Consider the following 11,317-nt stretch of genomic DNA (forward strand, 5'->3'; position numbering starts at 1 on the left):
TTTGGAACTTCAAAAAAATCAAAAATTTAAAAAACTTAGTATTTTGAAATAAAATGTTCAAGAAAACATACAATGTTTGTGAATTCAAAAAATGCTCGGGATTATGTTCGCATATAAAAAATATTCCGAAATTTTGAAACAAATGTTCATAAAATCAAAACAAGTTCATTATTTTGAAAAGAAGTCCGTGTATTAAAAATTATTGATGAAATTGAACAAAATGTTTGCTAATTCACAAAAATTTCCTGCATTTTAAAAACAGATCTTGAATTACAAAAGAGTTTATTGATTCATAAAATGTTTGCTGATTCAGAAAATGTTCATGCATTCAAAAAATGTTTGTGAATTTTAAAAAACATCCACCAATTTTGAAAAATGTGCGTCTATTCTAGAATTGTTCGCCGATTCAAAAGAAAATGCTTAAAAACCGTTCGCAATATAGAAAATGTTCACAAATTTATTTTTTAAATAGTAAAAAATGTTCATGATTTTTAAAAATGTTCATGAATGATCGAAGGTATGTAGTTAAACAGTAATGCTTATGAGTCTTTGTGACTATATACCCGCGTGAATTTTGAAGAATTAACTGTTGAGGTGTATCGGAATATTGTAGTATGTTTTTTTTTATAAAAACGCTTCTTGAAATTCAGAATAATTCTTTGAATTACCAAGTTTTTTGACAACCGCGATATTGTTTAAAAATGTGAACATTGCTTCAATTCATGAATAAATTCTAAAAGAAGAAACATTTTCTTGCATTTGTGAATAAATTTTCAAAATCATGCGATGAGATGTGAACGAAATGTGATCATCGTCATTGGAGATTATGATTTTTTTTCCATCGCGACGCACGGGCCCTTTTGCTAGTCCGGACTAAAAAGAACATCCACACCATCCCCTGTCTAATATGCAAACATGTATCTGACGGTCGATCTAACTATCCAAACACAAACACAAGTTTTTTTAACACTATGCAAACACAAGCACTCATACATAAGTTTTTTTTTTTAACAAAGACACAAGTTGATTCGCCCATCAACCTTCAACTGGTGTTCTAAGATGAACTAACTCATGCGCATGATGAGAAAACAGGACCATTATTTGAACAAACATGTACTCCTGTTGTTTTTATTTAGTTTGCATATTAGAGTTGACTGAAATCAAACTTACTAAACTTTGACCAAATTTATAGAAAAGAATATAAACATTTTACCATAACAAATCTATATGAAGTGGAAGTACATTCAATAATGAATCTACTGATATTGATTTGTTATTGTATATGTTAATATCTTTATCTATAAATTTTGTCAAAATTTATAAAACCTGACTTTGACCAAACCTAATATGCGGAGTAATATAAAAACTGAGGGAGTATTTGACCGTCGATCAACCCATCTTCTTGGACCAACTCGAAAAATAGAAAAGAAAAAAGACTCTTCGATCGATCCAACCCTAGAGAGAGAGAGGGGCTCCTCTTCCATGGCCGACGGCGGTTCTTCTCCAGTGGCGGCTGCGGCGAGAAAGTGGGAGTGGGACCAGGAAGAGTATCGGTGCGAGCCGGCGGAGTATTCCGTGGACCCGCGATACAGCGAGTACGACCCCAAGCAGGGCTGTTTCATATGCGTCCGCTACTTCTTCGACGGCAAACTCGACCTGGACGAGGAGTGTACGTTCCCATCCAATCCAATCCAATCCAATTCCCCCTTATTTAGTTCATGATTATGTTCGGTTAAACCTCTTTTGGAGCAGATTGAGGTGGATTTTGATTTATAGCGGATTTAATCCTCCCCAATCCACTCAAATCCCCCCTTGCAACCAAACAAGCCTATCGATACTTGTTGCCTTCTTTAATCGTTATGCCTGTTTAGTTCATGCTTTTTCTTTTGCTATTTCAATTCAAACACCAGCCAGTCAGTATCACTTCATTCCTCAAAATCAATCGTCTGAAGGTTACTTTCACTTCCTACTAGATTTATTCGGAAGCAAAGGCTGCCACTTTCAAATTCATTCCTCAATTAGCCTCTGTTTCACTGTTTGGACACCCACTCCTTTTAATTACTATCTACTGTATTACTATGCAAAAGATGACAGCACAACCTGCCTGGATTGGTTTTCTATGGATCTGTTCCAACCAATTTACACCTACATACATACTCTTGCTTTTACTCTCTTTGGTTGATTGAGATGAGCTTTCCTCTCGTTTGACAGCACCTGCTGGCCCCATGCGACATACTGGTAAAATCTTCAGAGAGGGGTTCCCGCTCGCAAACTCGGTCAATGTTGTCTCCATCAAGATTGTTTCCTCCGACTATGGCTACCCACTCAATGTCTATGGTACCATCATAGCCAGGGACAATCTTGATCGAAAATGTGTCTATGTATTCCGGCGCGACCAGGATGATTGCCAGCTCATCAGCTCAAAGGTTTTACTGCCATTTGCCTCATTGCTACAGACACATAGTACAACATGTCAATGTGTATTTTCTTGTACTGGTACTTCCTCATATCAGTCCTCTGATTTACAAAATAAAAAAAAACCTTTGGCAAATTGACATGTACTCCCTCCATTCGGAAATACTTGACGTGATTTTAGTTCAAAGGTTGTAGATCACAAAGACCTAACCTACCTACTGTACATTGATACCAGCATTGAGGTGACGACACTGAAGAGGGTCTTATTCTTTGGCTCTTTATTGTTTGATAAGCCTAGCTAATTTGTTGATTACCTGAAACCCTGACAAGAACCAATATCATCCAAGTCTAATAGTACGTGGGCAGTCTCATCAGATCCTAACATATCACATTCTATCCTCTATCCTTGAATGACATCCTACCCAGTTCTTGAGGACTTAGATTTCAATTTTGGACATGGACAGAAACTGATGCGTATCATCACTCAAGTGAATCGTCACCCTTTCACCTTCACCTTGAGAGCACCCTCTTTTTTTTTTTTTTTGAGGAATCACCGGGGGGGGGGGGGGGGGGGGGGAGAGGATCCCCACCTGTATGTAGCCATGGGAGATTACAAGGTCACGGCAAGCCGTGAGGTAAGGAACAGCAGCCAGGAGTTAGCAGCTGCCAGGAGTTAGCAGCTGCCTTGTCAGCCGGGTCTCTGAATCGGTTATTACAAACCTCTAGGTCGTTACAAATGTTCCTCACAGTGAGGAGAGCAGAGTGCATTTCGCTACGGAAAGCGGCAGCGTTTCTGGAGTCCCATATTTTTGATAGTATCATGAGCAACACTTCAGGCCATACACGACCATTCAGATTATCGGGGATTGGTAGTAGCCACAGGTCTTGAAATCTTGCAGTCGGGGAGAGGCCCAGCCGTTCCCAGGTCCGAATCGCATGCGGACAGAGGAGGAACAGGTGGGCAGTATCTTCAGAGGGGCCGCCACAGCGTGGGCAGGAGGCATCGGGGACGATTGTTTTGTGAAACAAGTTGCACTTGGTGTTCAGCCGTCCACGGAAAAGCAACCAAGCAAAGATTTTGAGCTTGTGAGGGGCTCTGGACCTCCAAATTAGGGCAGCATGGTCGTCCTCGATGTCTTCATGAAGGAGCAGTTGATACGCCTTCCTGGAGGAGTAGCCCATGCCATGGATCAAGAACTGCTCGTCTGGAGCATTAGTATGTCTTTCTCCTTAAAATTCTGCATGTCTTTCTCCTTAAAATTCCAACTTAAGAGAGGGATGCATGATTTTTGTTGTCGCGGAGGGAATACAGGATGCATACCTGTTGCAGGTAAGGCACGGTTTAGCCAACTGGCCATGGTTTGTACTAGAAGAGTGATGAAAGCCAAGGTTCAACACAGCACACACAAAAGATTTGGTGTAAAAGTCTAATAAACTTATCCCAAAGTTGGAGGATGATACAATCAGGGACCTGACAATAGCAGCGTACAAACAATTCCCATGGATTACAGTAGCTCAGAATTCAACTCCTCCGGAATGCAACATGCTGGGCTTCATCACACGGTCATACACAGAGTAATGGTGCTGTATTACAGATTTAAGACAGACATACATGTAGTCATGCAACGCTGTTGGGAGCAATATGCTAGTAGCTGACGATTCAAGAGATGAATTGAATCTTGGTAGAATGGTAAAGCGGCAAAAGCCCAGGGATGGGGATGACACTTGACGGGCAATGCTGCAAAACAATGCTTCTTCTTCTATGTGTATGGTTCTGGCATTGGTTGCACAGATCAGGTGATACACCAGTATGATGTATCTCTACAGCTTGTCTTAAGATGAGTCTGTTGTCGACGGAGAACTGCTTCCTGATAAATCTGCAGGCCGCGACGTTGATCTAGTGTTGTATGACAAACCACTGTTAGCCTGACTCAACTACTATATCCAATCATGTGGAAGTCCAATTTACACCTACATACATACTCTTCTTTTTACTCTCTTTGATTGATTGAGATGAATTTTCCTCTCGTTTGACAGCACCTGCCGGTCCCATGCAACATACTGGTAAAACCTTCAAAGAGGCGTTCCGGCTCAAAAACTCGGTCAATGTTGTCTCCATCAATATTGTGTCCTCCGACTATGGCTACCCACTCAATGTCTATGGTACCATCATAGCCAGGGACAGTCTGGATAGAAAATGTGTCTATATTCCGGCGCGATCAGGATGATTGCCAGCTCATCAGCTCAAAGGTTTTACTGCCATTTGCCTCATAGCTACAGACACATACTCCCTCCGTTCCAAATTACTCGTCGTGGTTTTAGTTCAAATTTGAACTAAAACCACGACGAGTAATTTGGAATGGAGGGAGTACAACATATAAATGTGTATTTCTTGTACTGGTATTTCCTCATATTAGTCCTCTGATTTACAAAATAAAATAATTGGTGATTTCCTGACAGAAAAATTTCTGAATGTTGTATGTCAGTAATTCTGATTTAGGTTTTGTATGTTATACTTGAATGACGGGTCTGGTTTTGCATCTGTTCCATATGATGTTGATTTTAAGATACTTCAGTTAGTTGCCTTATAGCGAATAGTGTTAGGAGCCAGGGGTTTATCACTTGCGTGCCTCAGTTTATGGTTCTAGAGCAATCTGCACAATAAGAAAAGGAGTACAAAAAATACATCAGCACAGATGTAGCATAATTTTTCTGAGTGTAATTACCTTGTTTCATCATTCAAAACATAGCTAAAAATGAACCCCAAAGCAAGGGTAATTCAATCAATCCCAGAAACAAGCATCTTGAATTTATCTATTCAAATTGATCTTGCAGGATGATTCGTTGATTTTGACTGGTCCCAAGAGAGGATTCATGGTATGCGATGATATATTCTTCGAAATCAATCTGAAGGTGAAGGATGTGCATGGGAGGACTGTGATGATGATAGACTCAGTAAAGGCCTGATGGAGGTGGATGCTATCAGCAGGCTGGAATATAGTCCCAGATATGTGGTTGATACGGAAACACTTGTCAGCATGCACAGCATATTGGATTTAAACTATACATTCGTAAGGAGGTCGGTGGAGGCCACTGTTGAGATCAGGATCCTTGAGGGACCTGATGAATTCCATGGGAAGATTGTTGCTTCCACTACCAGTATTCCATGCGACATTGTGCTACATGATAGCAAAGTGAGTGGTGCCCTAACTGCAGGTGACAATGGAGTCATACAAACGGCGCGGCGCGTAGTAGGAGTTTCTGTGGATGAGATTCTGGTGTTGACTGTTGCTGCTGCTGTAGGTGATGATGAGTTATCTGTCGTCACTATTGAGTTTACTCCAAGGCGCAATGGTTACGATGATGGGAGTATCACCTGCGGGGACTACAAGATGCTTCTGAAGGTCACTTGGGCGATTATGTAACTCTTAGCTATTTAGTCGTGGCAGTCTGCCAGATTCTCTAGATCCTTTTTATGTAACGCAGCTTTATTATGTGAGCCAGTCATGGTACATGCTCAAACAATATATGTTCCAGCGAGTATTGTATCTATTCTGACTCTTCTGTCTGATTTTTTTCCGAAAAGGGGCGCCTTATACTCTTCTGTCTGATGTATGCTAGTTTTACTGGAACTGGTTGTGGTACATGCATGAAATTTAAGAGTTATACTCCCTCTGTCCCAGATATGTATATATAGGTTGTAGTAAAATCTTATATTATGGGTATATTGATTGTCATAACATCTTAAATTAAAATTATGGGACTGAGGGAGTAGAATTTACTACCATCCTAAAAGTAATGTCTGTACGAAGTTTTTCGCCTTGTTGAATTGCAAGATGCAGTAACAAGAATACATTTATATGTCTATGACTTGTTGAATTGCAAGATCTTGAGACCTGTAGAATCAGATCGCCTGCATTGCAACTTCAATGTCTATGATTATGAAGACTTCCGGTTGTAATATACTTCCTCTGTCCCAAAATAAGTGTCTTAACTTTGTACTAACTTTAATACAAAGTTGTACACTAGTGTCAAAAACGCTCTTATATTATGGAACGGAGGGAGTACTAAAGTTGAGACACTTATTTTAGGATGAAGGGAGTATTTTCTAGTGAACTAATTACCTTTTTATTTCTATATTTTTTGTCAGAATTAAGAGCTCAGTAGTACAACTTGTATCCAACTTGGATTCCTCCTCTTTGTATCCAACTTGGCTGCGCATTATTGTGCCAAGGAAGTGGTTCTGAATTTACCCCTTTTAAAATTTCTTAAATAGGTTCTTTTTCAGAATTTTCAGAACTTTCGAAAGCTTTTTTTGGTGGCACTAGCACACCCAATATGCCCCTCTGGAGCATCACTAACAAGCGCCCGTCAATAGAACTGCTGCACTGGATGAACATCATTCCAGTGATCGCAAAGCCTGATTAAGCATATTTCATGCACTCCACATCAATTAGAAGAAGCAAATTCTGGCTGAGCAAATATTTGACAATGAATTTATCATATGTTTTCATCTGCAGAGTTTGGATATCTCAGGAAAAATGTACAGTTCTACAAAATGCTTGGTTTGCTCAATGGACAAAGCAATATGCACTTGAGAGCAACAAGATTTGCTATCTTCAGGAGGTGTTTCAGGCTTAAAGCCAATAAGAACATAACACATATGGATCTCTTCAACAACTAGCATTGGGTCTCTAGTCTTTTATCCATCTCCGGTTCCTAGGATGCCCTTGCCTCGCCATATAAACCCGGCCATAAACCTCGCCATATAAACCACGTCATCCTGGACGAGGTTTGCCGCTGTCGCGGCTGCCTCGTCGGCTATCCTTGTACGGCAATCCCAGATCTAGTGACCCTGGTTGCTACAGTAGCGAGACTTGTTCCGGTCGCCATTGTCGCCGGAACCTCACCCAGGCCCACCCTACTGGGACTGGCTGGCTTGCCGTCGCGGTTGCCACCGCCGCTCTGGGCACGACCTTCGCCTCTGCCGTGAGCTCTGTTTCCGTGGTGATGCCTCCCCCACTACCGGAAGGGTTGTCGTGGCCGCACTATCGAAAGCGTGCGTCCCACCGCTCCCTAGTGAGTAGCAGTTGGCCGTCAGTGCGTTCGTTGGCTTTGTCGCCGCGTTCCTCGATGACCTTGAGCCGGCCTACGAGCTCCTTGATTGTCATGGTGGAGAGGTCCACCAGGCTCTCGATGCACCAGGCCAGTCGCTTGTACTGCCTGGGGATGAGGCGGAGGAACTTGAGAAGCATCCTCTTGTCATCGATGGGATCTCCGAGCGTTGCGAGCTCGTTGACAAGGCCCTGCCACCGCACGGCGAAGTCGTCGACTTGTTCACCAGCCTTGAACCAGATCTCCTCGTACTGGAAGCACAAGGACTGAGCCTTCGGCTCCTATACGTGCTCTACGCCAATGTGCATAGCCTTGATGGTGTCCTACGCTTCCTTGGCCGTCTTCTTGGTGCCAAGGGTGGCACCATCTCCGGTGGGGCGACGCGCGGGATTGCCTCCATCGACAGCAGGTCCATTTCGTACTCGACATCGCCGGTTTTCACATCTTTCCACATATGCCACACCTTGATGATGACCTTCATCAGGAGCGACCAACTGGAATAGTTGGTCCGCCCAAGGAGACAGAATGAGGAGCTGGACATGCCCACGTCGCGCACGGAGTGCAGCGTACCCAACTCGCCTCCCAGTCCGGCCCGCAGCGTGAGCGCGTTGGCCGCCGTGCGCGCCTCCTCAATCGAGCTCTGCTTGGTGGTCTTGGAGACGTCGTCGTCAACGCGGCATATGCTTCGGCATGGCAACCTGGGGCTTTGATACCAAATTGTTAGCCCAACCCAATCTTTCTGCCGGCTGCCGGAGTGAGCTCGTGGAAGAACCTCGGTGTCCGAGTAATGGAATTTGAGGAGCGATGTATGAGATATTTGGTCTTGGAGTCTTTCTCCATTTTCGCTACTCTCCACTGAGAGCGTTCCATTGCTATTTATACAGAGTACATGGGACCAGAAAAACTACATATCTACCCTAGACAAGACCACTCCATAATATCACCATGGAGTGGTTGGAATAGTGATTGAAGACCACTATTCCTTACATGCCGCATGTGTCATGATTGTGACATAGGCGCACGGTATGGCCCGCCCATGTATAGTCAACACAGGGCCCAACCGGGGCTACCCCACGTGTGCGGTGCACGTGGGGCCTGGCACGGGCTTCCTTCCCGGGATACTCCTTCCCAAAGATGACCTTGTCGGGAGACCCTTGCCGGGCTCCCCCCTTCCCTTGCACGAGACTGGGTTGAACCATATAATACAGAAGGGCCGCGGATTTCGTCACAATGCAACAACTTGGTGTATGCTTGGCATCCTACATTGTCAAATTGATAATAGCAATTACCATTACATTTCTAGTCACAAGTCACCAGTACAACCTTACAAGCTGTTGTAGTAGACTAGTATCAACTATGTATGACAAACAAGATGGTTGAAGGCTTCTCTTTCTCGATCCACCATGGCGACGCCGGCCTCCAGCCGTGCGAGCACGCGTCCGTCGTCGAGCAGCTCCGGGGCAAAGAGGTTTTTCCAGCCGTCACACCATGCAGCGGCCTCCCCTGACGATGCCCTCTGCTAGGTCCCAGATGATCTACTAGCTATGAGAGTGTAGAATTATTGGGGAAAAGTATGAATCGGTTCAAATATGAGTATAATTGGGGAGCAAGTAAGGATGTATGTATTGTCTATGAGCCATGACGGTGATAGGAATGAATCCAGAAATGCATAAAAATGGTCTTCCCAACCACATCCTGGCTGTTATATAGGAGAGGGGTTTAACCCAACAGTGAAAGTAAAAACGAGATGAGCTATAGTAAAATGATAAAGAAGATCTAGTGGTGACTACTAGTTGAAGACACATGAGTCAATGTGAACCGTTGGATCACCCGAAGCGGTATTGTAGTTCAAGTTACAGTTAACTGAACCTGTCGACAGTGTTAACTAAAGATATACCTTTAGTAACTTGACAGTGCCCTCGACATGTCCTCATGGCGATTCACTTGCTGCTTTCCAAGCCCGTTTAGTTGTCTTGAAGAATCCAGGAAAAGTTTAATGAAATCGGTATCTTCCCATGTAGCTTCTTCAGGTGAGAGATTTTCCCATTGAATGTGCCACTGTACCAGTGGTAAGTTTTTGCGAGATACTTGTCTAACTTGGAGAACTCAAGCTGGGCCTGTCTTAATTGAACCATCTGCATTGACCATGGAAGATTTTGACTAGGTATAGATTTTGCCCCAATGTGTTTCTTGAGTTGACTCACATGGAAGACTGGGTGGATCTTGACATGTTATGGGACTTGCAATTTTAAGCTGCTCTTCCTACCTTTTGAGTGATAAGAAAAGGTCCATAGTATTTGTGCTATAATTTCGAAGATCCTCTAAAACCAAATGTTGCTAGTCTGTAGGGAGTCATCTTCAAATAGACCAATTCTCCAACAGTAAACTCTCTTTCCACCCTCTTTTGATCAGCATACACTACTGCAGGATGCTGCTAACGTGACACTACAATTAGAGACCCTTCGAGAAACTATATGCGATGCCATAATCGCAAACAGTGCTGTATGAAAACCGTCAGAAATGTATAAAACGTTTGCAATGACGGATGCATAAAACACGGTTCAGGTTTTAGTTGCGTGTGCGATGAAGGGCATACGGTTCAGTTCAATTAACCTTTTGCTATGAGGAGGAACAAAAGAAACGGGCAGCCAGATGAAGGCGTGTGCGATACACAGCATACGGTTCACTGGGATGAACTGTGTGTGATTAGGAAACACAAAAGAAACGGGCAGCCAGATGAAGGTGTGTGCGATATACAACATACTGTTCACTTGGATGAACTGTTTATGATTAGGCAACACAAAAGAAACGGTCAGCCAGATCAAGGTGTGTGGGATATACGGCATGCGGTTCACTCGGATGAACTGTTTGCGTTGACACAAGAGTACAGAAACGGTTCAACTTAACAAGACGTGTGTGTTGTGCGATGGGATTGCATGCGGTTCACTCGGCCCTTTTCGTCAGTGTGTGACCTCTGTGGCAACTGTTCGCTCCCCAGGCGCCTCTTTGTGTACCGTGGCAACAGTCCACCGACTCTTCGCCTTTCCCTCTCGATTTGGAACTGCTGTCGCACGCTAGCTCTTCCTCCCTCCTCCATTTGCCTTCACCCTTCCTTCTGCCATTGTTTGATCGTCTTCTCCATGGAGGGAACAAGCCGAAAACGACCCCGTTATTCTTGCCCCGATCTGAATGATGACGCGGTGGAGGAACTCATTGATCGGTGCGACGTCATCACCTTGGCTAGCATGGCAGGTTCGTTCAAGACCATTCTCGACTCAACTAATAACATCATTACAAGGAACCCAAGGGTTCAGGAGCGGTTTGATCTCCCCTATCTTCTTCGTCGTGACCCTGCTGACTGGCGCGGGGACGAGGGAAGCATCGCCTTGTGTAAGTTGATGCCGCTTGATAATAATACGTATGATGTTAAGATGCCATCGCTTGAGGGAAAGGCTTGGGCAGGCGCAAATGGAGATTGGGTTGTTTATATTGGGTACAACTGCGAGTGGGAACTTGTGAATGTGTACACTCGTCATCGGGTTCCACTTTGAAAAATCTCAGACGACTGCCCAGAGGTTGAGTACACCGGTATTCTACGTGAGTTCAAATACGATCATGCTGACTGTCATCTATGGAAGATAGCAATTTGTCGAGTTCCCAGCCGCTCTTGGGGTTATAGGAATGCTTATGTTGTCGCTATCTTCGACAAGCTTGTTGCCGTCCTTCATGGTTCGACTCGATGGATATTGCTCAAAAATCAGTTTCTATACACGGATGAGTACTGTGA

The 11,317-nt window shown here is 43.7% G+C and overlaps 1 pseudogene; it reads left to right on the plus strand.

The window, feature by feature from the left end:
• Positions 1-1,393: 1,393 nt before the first annotated feature.
• Positions 1,394-6,059, plus strand: LOC109768728 (uncharacterized; annotated as a pseudogene).
• The last annotated feature ends 5,258 nt before the right edge of the window (positions 6,060-11,317 follow it).

Source organism: Aegilops tauschii, chromosome 1 (genome assembly GCF_002575655.3).
Source record: "Aegilops tauschii subsp. strangulata cultivar AL8/78 chromosome 1, Aet v6.0, whole genome shotgun sequence".
In the NCBI taxonomy this organism is placed as follows: domain Eukaryota; kingdom Viridiplantae; phylum Streptophyta; class Magnoliopsida; order Poales; family Poaceae; genus Aegilops; species Aegilops tauschii.